Below are 9,719 nucleotides of genomic sequence, written 5' to 3'. Positions count from 1 at the left end.
AGAAATAAGAAAGAGATTTAGCTCTTGTAAACCTAGTTATCACGAGCGAAGGGTCTGTTTGGCTTGGTTTTGCATAGACTATGCACAGAGCGTTTCATTAATGCACGCTTCCGCGCTTGGTAAGCTTCTCTATAACGTGCTAATCTGGCCTCCCTTTGCTCCAGTGTTTCAGCAGCCAACTTTGCCTTTGCTTGAGATTTCACCTCTGCCGTCTAGTTATATCTACTGCATGATTGGATTCAGACTATCGCTTGCGCTGAAGCGCACGCGCGGATGACCCAGCCAGCGTGCCATCCATGGCGAGACTGAGCGACCAAGCGCCAGCGAAGTAGCCGTTAAACCCTCGCCGAGTCACGTGGTACCGCAGCGGCGAGGCTCCGAGCGAGCGCAGCTGCGTCGCCTCTCCGCAGCGGATCATGTGGCGTGACGTCACACCTGCCGCAAGTGTTGCAGGTGTGGCGCGAGCCGTGCGAGAACACTGAAGAGCGGCTAGCGAGGCTCGCGCTCCGGTGGCTCAAGGTCATTGCGACGCGATGAATGACCTTGCGAGACATGGTGTAGTAGAGCTTTCGCTCTAATATCGCATATGTACTGGACAGAAATATGCAAACTCTGACGAAGTCGAATGATTGAGTCCGTGTTGTGCGCAAGTCAACGATGTCAACCTGAAACCAATGCTTAACAACATTTCCCCTCATCGAACGACTGCAGGCCCTAATCCCCTTTATAGTAAACGAGTGCATTTTGACTGCGACCGAATACCACCGTGTGTCCTTCGAGCGAAGAAGATATAACGGCCCTCAACTCAGAACGGCAAATCAGAAGAGCAGCCAAAAGCCGCCACTCAGAAGGGCAACCTGGCGGAATTTGCTGGTAGTGAACGAAACTGCTCTGCTCCCTGAATAAGCTCATTTGGGCTTCTTAATTGGCCGAGTCGCTGGGAGCATTCTTCTCCTTTTATCTCTTTCTCTGAGGATGTGGTATTACTTCTTTGATAACTTGACGTACTTTCGCACTTTCGAATATTTTAGGTTTATGGAAAGGTAGACTGGTTAAAGTGTTTTTTCTCTGGTAAATGGCGAAACACAGCTTAGCAGCTATAAAATTCGGTAATTAGTAGTCCAAGGTGGCGTCTTGAGCAACGTATCATTTTATTTGATGACCATTTTCTTATACTCTATATTGAATATATTGAGTGATCCTGTAGAACGCCACAGCGGCCGCATTTCGATGGGTGCGAAATGCGAAAACACCCGTGTACCTAGATTTAGGTGCACGTTAAAGAATGGTGGTCCAAATTTCCGGAGTCACCCACTACGGCGTGCCTCATAATCAGATCGTGGTTTTGGCGCGTAAAACCCCATAATATAATTTAATTTTAATTGATCCTGTAAAACATCGATGGTAATCTGTAGTACAAATACCATCAATGTTTCTGTAGTACAGATTACCTATCAAGATTAAAAAAAGACATTTGAATACATTCTTAAGAGAGGTACGTCTGAATAAGTACCATACATTTCCGTATGATACACTCTACTTTGAATATATCGGGGTTTTCTTATTAGACCATACAGAATTTTTAAAAATCGCCTGTGGCAGATAGCGCAATTGTAGTCTTTGAGCTGGATTACTCGAAGCGGTGGACATTACTCGCACGATAAATCGAAGTGCATGATAGAATAATTAACAAAAATCCCTTGTTCATTGTTTAGTTAATTACTTTTCGGAACACATTGCAATTTACATATTGTAGCCGGCGAATTTGCAATGCTTATCCACTTCGAACAAATCCTGGGGATCACATGGGTTTGAGATATCTGTGATGAGACTTGCGGTAAAAATGCACAAATGTTCCGCTTACCCTTTTTTAACAAAGCGCCATTTCATGCACTGAAGCACAGAAGTAACTGAAATGCCCATGTATTTCGTGCCACAGTTTGGAAATGAATATCTCGAAATAGATGTCAGCCTGAAAATTTGTTCCAAGTGGATACACCTTGTGAACTCACCGGCTGCAATTTATAAATTGCAATATGTGTCATATTGGAATTAATTAGAGTGAATTAGTGAGTATCTGCTAATTCGTTCATTATGCATTTCGTTTTCTCGTGAAAGTAATTTCTACTTCTTTCAGTAATCCTGCTCAGTGAATAGACATATGCTATCTGCCACAGGCGAGTCTTAAAAATTCTGTACGGTCGAAAAATCAATCAATCAATCAATCAATCAATCATTTATTTATCGTGCCCAGGAACAACCATGAGGTCTAGATGCTGGCGCACTTATACATAAAAAAATAAATACAGCAGGGGAATATCAGTAAAAAAACAATGAAAATAATAATCAATCAATCAATCAATCAATCATGTTTATTTAACGTGCCCAGGAACAACCCTAAATAATAATAATAATAATAATAATAACAACAACAGCAACAATAATAATAAAACGAGAACACCCGGTATACCCCATAGGCGAAAATTTATTTTTATTTTTATTTTTTAACACGAAAGTGTTTTATGCCGGGGTCCACCAAGACTTCACTGACGTATTTCCGTCAGCGGAAATACGTCAGCTTACAATGTACACGAACATAATACAAAGAAAGAAACCAGAAGAAAAAGTTCCACAAACATGCAAAATTTGGAAATCGAACCCACGACCTCTCTGTCCGCGACGATAGATCGCCGAGCGTTTAACCCATTGCGCCACAAACGCATTTGCAGAGAGCTACACAGACGCGCCTTATATATCTAACACTCCTCCGTGTACCCGCGCTCTTGCTCGGGGCGGTGCCGCCGCCTACGAGCAGAAAAGAGAAGTACTGCATTATGACACTAACGCGCACCGACAGTGAACGCTTCGGTGGTCTCAGCACTACGACGCCTCGATGCCAGCATTCGAAGGGACGCTGGCATCAAGAAGCACTACCAACGCCACACCGTACTCAGCACAGCGGAGCGTGGCCTCCGCAATTAGCTCTGAAAATGTTTCTGAAGTTGATCGCGGAGGCTGCAATTACGACGCGCTGTACGCGCTGATTTGACTCGGTGACGATTCAGTTACGTGCTTTGTCTTGCGCGTTGTATTAGTGTGTCAGTTACGTGCTTCGTCTTTCGCGTTGTGCTAGCGTGTGCAGCGTAGTGCAGCTTCCATATGCACGACGGTTGCTCATGGTCATCGACGTTGGTAGTCGTGATGGAGGAGACGTGCCACCAGGCGTCAGCGTGGGTGCATCAACGCCTAAGGGCGCTTTAGCCACAAAACACCAATAGACATTATATATCAATGTGCAATAAACATTACACTACTTCTGTGAAGACACGTTTCACTTTCGTGTTCTATACCGATTCCTATATAAGAGGGATCAACCACATTTTTGTAACACCGGAGCCTCTACCTCGGGCTTCTTTTGAGACACCCATCTGGTTGGTTGCCCAGGTTTATCTCGCAATCTTCATGCGGACGACCAGGGCAAAGAGCTTGGCGAGCAGATTGGCGGCACCAGGTCCACGACGAGGGCTTCTAGACCTGCTCCAGACGGCGGCGTCAGATTCACGGTCAAGACACCCACGGCAACGTACATGACTGCCTTTGACAAAAACGGCGAATACTGCCGTGCAGAGAGAAACACCAGAAGGGGGTCCGAACACTTGCACCGCGACATATCCAGGTCCACGAATGAAAAAGCGCCACCCGTGTTCGAAGAGCCTACCACCACTTCCAAGTTCTTCGTCACGGCCGACGACACGCCTACTGCGGCTGCACGACCTCTAGAAGGACACTCCTTTAAGTAGGAAGCAGTCACGTGAGGGCCTCTTCAAGGCGCGTTTATTACGTTCGCAACTATTTAGAATACGTATTTCTACGGTCATCGAAGGTTATTTATTTATTTATTTATTTATTTATTTGTTTCTTTGTTTATTTATGCTGCACCGCAAGCGCCAACAAGTCATTATAACAGGGGGGGGGGGGGGGGGGGGGGAGTTACAATTCGCACAACATCATAATAATATCAGCAGCACTTCTTCGAAAATACACTTAAACAAAGTGCGACAACATGGATGAGGTAATATGGGCTTTGAGCAACACTGGCCAAAATATGGGCTTCGAGGTTGTCAAAAAAAAAAAAAAAGCGAGAACCTACAATCACTTTAATAGTGCAAAGAAAACACTAGATACAGTATACACGACATCGAAAGGCAGTCTGTTTCAATGAGGAATAGTTTTTCGATATATATAAAGGACGAGCTTTGCTTTTTACTACTTTCACCGCTATTAGGAATGCGTTTTCCTACGGTCGTTGAACTCTGTCTTCCTCTTGTTTTTATCGTTTGCGCGTAGGTATAATTCGTATAGCGTGACAGAAAATCAGGTCAACTTTGTTTAAACTGAAAAGCAGGTTCTCAAACCGTTTCGCGATAGACAATATATGATCAATGTATTCAACGAAGGCGGTGTTCTTTTGTTCATACGTATAAGTACTCGTATATGTGCCATTGTGCACGTATGTTTACGTCAACATTTCATGTTGTTGGAGCGTGTACGATGCGTCCAAGCCTTGTCATCTGTCGTCAACCATTGCGTTTTCTTGTATTATAGCTAGAAACAGCTCCACAAACCGCTTCCGTGTACTCTGCACGCTGGTGTCTACTTCGCCAAATAACATGCTGGCGTACCGGACATTGTACTTGTTTCGTAAAAGCAGGGTGGGTGATTCTTATTGTCTCGAACCTCCTTTCTCTGTCTTGTCGTCGCTCGCTAGCAACATTACCTTATATTTGGGTCATACAATAGCGAACTACTACACCGCGTTAGAACAATGTGAGAATAGGGGCATGTGGTTCGCGAGATATTTATGCTAAACAGACGGTGTACGTCGCAGCTAGGCATCGTGTTTCTTAGTCTTCCTCGTCCTATTCAAGGGCGTGCTCCTATGCTAGAACAGCAAGAACACGTGACGTGCACGACGTTGTAGAGGACATCCTCGTAAATTTGCGTTCCTGCTCGAAAAAGAACACTTGCCAGAAATCTATACAACAGCAGCCGGCGCATAGACGAGCTCATGTTTCCAAACAATGGTCTAGCGTTCTCAGTTTGAAATCTCGGATTGTTGTTCTTCTGCTCGCCATGGGCTGCTTCGTTGCATGGCTAAACGCCACGTGCACGACAGATGCACGGCGGTGCGGCGCGCATACGATAGAAAATGCCAATGTAACCAAGCGAGAGATAAAAATGTAATGATAAGAATGACACGGAAGTTGGCCTGAGGCACATTCCACTAGCCTGCAACTACATGACGCTGGTGAACAGAGATAAGGGAAATAAAGAGGAACACGATGGGTGTTGATGACGACAGAGGGAAGAGGCAAAACGCATACCGGACAGCTCTACTTGCAGCCTTAAGTCCAGAAAAAAGAAAAAAAAAAAAAAAAAAACAAGTGAAGCCTGTGTGGCCTGAAACGTGAATTTACAGTCACAACTAAGGCCCAATACACTCGAACGGCTCTACCACAAACGCCACTACAACGAAATCACCTGTACAACGAAGGATTCCGTGTGGCCCGGCCGAATTCCTAGCTTTCATATATGTATTGTGAACACCTATACGAGGACCACTCGCGAAGACCACTCCAACGAATTCGACTGTACAACGAAGAAATCAAGGCGTTCCGATCGCTAATTCGTTGCTTTACAATGGATGCAAATAGCGGTGCCACCACTGCCCTCCGAAGCCGCCACTCAGCTGCGCTCGCCGCTCAGTGCTAGAACTAGCGACGTGCTTAGCGTGCGGGCCGATCACAGCGAGTGTTTTAGTCTTGCTACACAGCTCCAGGAATCGCCAGCGGGCCAGAGACAAAGTTCTCGGACCTCTCCACCTTATATATATATATATATATATATATATATATATATATATTGTTAGTGACGGTCGACGATGTCGTTGAAATCACAAGGGCGGGAAAAAGCGGGCATTGGACGCTCTGTAGCCACACCGTGCATCGTTCTCGGGTTTGGCCGCGGAGCATGCGTGAACGTATACATGACATAGAGTCAGTCGCACTCGCACGTCCCATCGGAGGCATCATGCAGAAGAAAATTGGCCGCTCGTTTCACCCAGTATATCCTGAGTTCATGCTAAACAATGGTTTTATTTTGCTGGACGTCCTTAGGCTGGTCTATGAGCGGTATGGTGCCTGATCTTTACAACGAAAGACGTACTTAACGAAGGGTTTGGAGATCCCGAGTGCTTCGTTGTAGAGGCGTTTGACATGTATAAGATCACCTGACAATGGATGGCTGTCAAGACCGGTGAACTTATCAGCCATCCTCTGCCGATCTTCCGTGAATTTAGATGTGTACTTATGCGACGCACACCGAGTCACCGGACTCTGAGCTGTGCCATGTGCATAACTCAATAAAGCATGCCCTATCCGTTATTATAATTTCAGTTTTGTCTTCGCCAGCTTTGTTGTTTCGTTCCCTGCGCACGCACGATCTGGGTTGGAAAAAGCCCGGTTTCATAACAGCGCTTTGCGACAGCGCGCAGTGATTATGTATCTGCTCGCGTCGCGCCAGACCGGCGAACTTCCCACCGAGATAAGCCATGAACGTGACGCGCGACCCTTGGAGCGTCTCCAAGCTCGTATGGCTCACCTGATATCCTTGCTTCTTTGACCTCGCTGTATACGCCAGGAAAGCGCACGCCTTCGTTTTCTATTTCAAAAGTGTCATATTGTAACACATGTTGAAAGTCTCCTCTTCCATAGCTGGTTTCCTTGGTGGTCAAATAAATCGTGCTCGTTTTCCTTAAGTGAAATAAATTGGGAACGATTTGTTATTATAGTTTTGCAACCGGTTTTGCAACCGAGCAAGTAGCCAAGTTTTATATAATCAAGGCTGTGTCACAACACGCATGCAGCTCCTTGCCAAACAACGCGAAAAAGCGCGCTCCACAAGGAAATACGAGTATAATCGAGGCTTCGACGACAGTTGTTGGTGCGAGATGATGATGATCGTCATCAGTCTATTTATGCTCACTGCAGGACGACGGCCTCTCCCAGTGGTCTATAATTAACCCTGTCTAGCGCCCCAGCTGACCCCCAATTATTTCCACAAATTTTCTCATTTCATCGCACCGTCTTGTAGGGTTGCTAACCGTCACATATTTAGCGGGACAGTCCCGAATTTTGAGTAAATGTTCCGAGTCTCACCTTGAACTACTGTGGACGGCCAAATGTTCCGACTTCTGCTTTTTTTTTCTTCTACTGAATAACAGTCAATAAACCGGATTTCCTTTTATGATGTCTGGCAGCTCGGCTGCGCATTCTGTGTTGCACAGACATAAACGCAAAGGCGTTTTTTTTTTCGTGGTTCTAGTTATGTTGTAGGGCACTGACCGTTGACAGCAACTCTATCTATTGGTAGCCATGTTAGCGAGGCAACGACTCCTCCTTTCTTGTTGTAAATCGCGATATAGTGAGCCCTATACTGGGTGCTTCATATTAGCTGCACCAAATTTTAAAAGTTGCCTGTGGCAGATAGCACAATTATAATCCTTGATCTAAACTACTCGATGAGACGGCCATTACTTTCACGAGAAATCAAAACGCCTAATTGAATAATTGACATAATTACGCTAATTAACTTTTTAATTAATTATTTTACGGCACATCTTTCAATCAACGAATTATAACCACTGAGTTCGCAAGGAACCCACTTGGAACGAATTCTCAGGACTGAACGAGTTTCGAGTTATTAATTTGCAAAGCATCCGAAAAATGCATGGGCGTTCCAGTTAACTTTTTGAAGAAAACGCTGTTTTATGCATCGAAGCACAAAGGTTCAAATGCTGCATGTTTGTAAGATGGTAAGCCGTGGCTGCCCTATAGTGACTCCTAACAGACACTACAAATAGCGAATGCAAAAGGAAGAAACTAGAGATAAAATCTTCTACACCTAATCACGCGTATATGTGCCTACAGAAAGGAGTTGCGATAAATATCATCACTGAAAGCTGGCAGTGACCTCGTGCGCATGCGTCTGATTGCTGACGCTGCATTATGCAAAAATTGCTTTCATCGATGCTATTCTTTTCCTTATTACCCATTGCAACGACAGCCCGATAAACGAGGGCGAGGTGTCCGAGCAGTCAATGCGAAGAGCAGAAAGAATGGAAATTGAAAGGAATCGGTATGCTATACGCCCCTGCTTAGATAACGCCTGTGCAATTCTCTATTCAACTTTATTGTTCTATCACCATGTCAGAGTCGCTTCGAGCCTCATATAGAGTTCAATTTCCGCAGGTCTAAATGTCACGTTTCACGTTCGCTCCCGGGCATGCATGGAACAGTTCGAGCTTTACAGACTCACTCTTTTAGTACCGACAACTGTGGTCAGGACTTATTGTAGCCGCGGATTTAAATACTTTTGAATGTATTTCTAGTTATCAGTGCAAGTGCTTGAGCAGTTTGAGTGTACTTTTTATCTCCGAGGTATAGCCTATGTTCCAATCTTTTCAAGTATAATAATGAACATGACTTGTCCTGGTAAGCATAGAGTTAGTATACTGACTCTAGAGGAAAAGCTGGGCGAAAAAAGTGGGAACCCCATAGGCGCCACCATGTTGCTACGACTCATTCTTGTAGCACTAAAAATATTCAAAATATTATGCAAAAGCAAGCACTTACACGTAGCACGTAGACACGGACAACGTTTTAAGTTCATTCCGTATATTTTTCAGAAAGATCGGATGGCTATTTAGAAAATTTCGATGTAAATTTACAGTGTCTGAAAGGCTGCGTTTGCAGGTGTCTTAACTAGATGGTGCTGCCATACCGACAGAGGCTCGGGATCGCGTTGATTGCGCACCTCGTCTGAATCGCTTCTCGTGGTCTGCGCCTGCGCGCCTGCATAGGGTAGCATCATGGCAGTGCCCTTGCGGTTCCCGATTGCAATACATGGTCGCTATGGGGAGCTTTTTCACGAGAGTTGGTTATATTAACTCTATGCTGGTAAGGTTCGCGCCATGCTATTTGCTGTACACTAAGATGCTCGGAGATCTGCTCGTGTGCTCCATCCCATGATGCCCCAGCGCTGCTAGGTGTTTGAATACTGCAGTCGCTCGCTGCTAAGACTTGCACGTGCTACTATAGCAATATTTGAACTCTTGCAGACACGATGTTGAGTTGCTGCTCTGGCCATGGTGACGAGCGCGCGATCGCGGCTGCCCAACGTTCACTGTGTGTCAACGCAGTAAGCGCTTGTTAAAAGAAATCCACACGACAACACGCTGTCGAGGATTCATAGCTTGCGCTTTTCCGCGCTGATTTTCCAGAGCAGCTGTTCCTATGAGTCACCCCAACGATACAACTATACAGCGAGACGCAGTCCATAACAGCTGGATAGCACGGCGTCACTTACTCTTGAAACAGCAGCACTAAGACGCACGTTCTGCAAGGGAAAGGTGCCGGCTGCAAAATAATATTATTGTATGACTTGTCTACAATACAGAACAAACACCTGAGCATATAATTACCATTGCTAACTATTATCTCGCCCTTGGTTTGGTTTGGTTTGGTTTGGTTTCCCTTCACTGATGGCGCATACCCACTGCGGTGGATTGGACAAGGTTAGGAGGGTATTAGGGAACTGCTGTTAATACTAAAATTGGTAAAATTGTCAGGAGGAAATGAATAAAAAATAACTTATGAAGA

Source organism: Dermacentor silvarum, chromosome 4, assembly GCF_013339745.2.
Source record: "Dermacentor silvarum isolate Dsil-2018 chromosome 4, BIME_Dsil_1.4, whole genome shotgun sequence".
NCBI lineage: Eukaryota > Metazoa > Arthropoda > Arachnida > Ixodida > Ixodidae > Dermacentor > Dermacentor silvarum.
Note: the sequence above shows the minus strand (reverse complement) of the source record.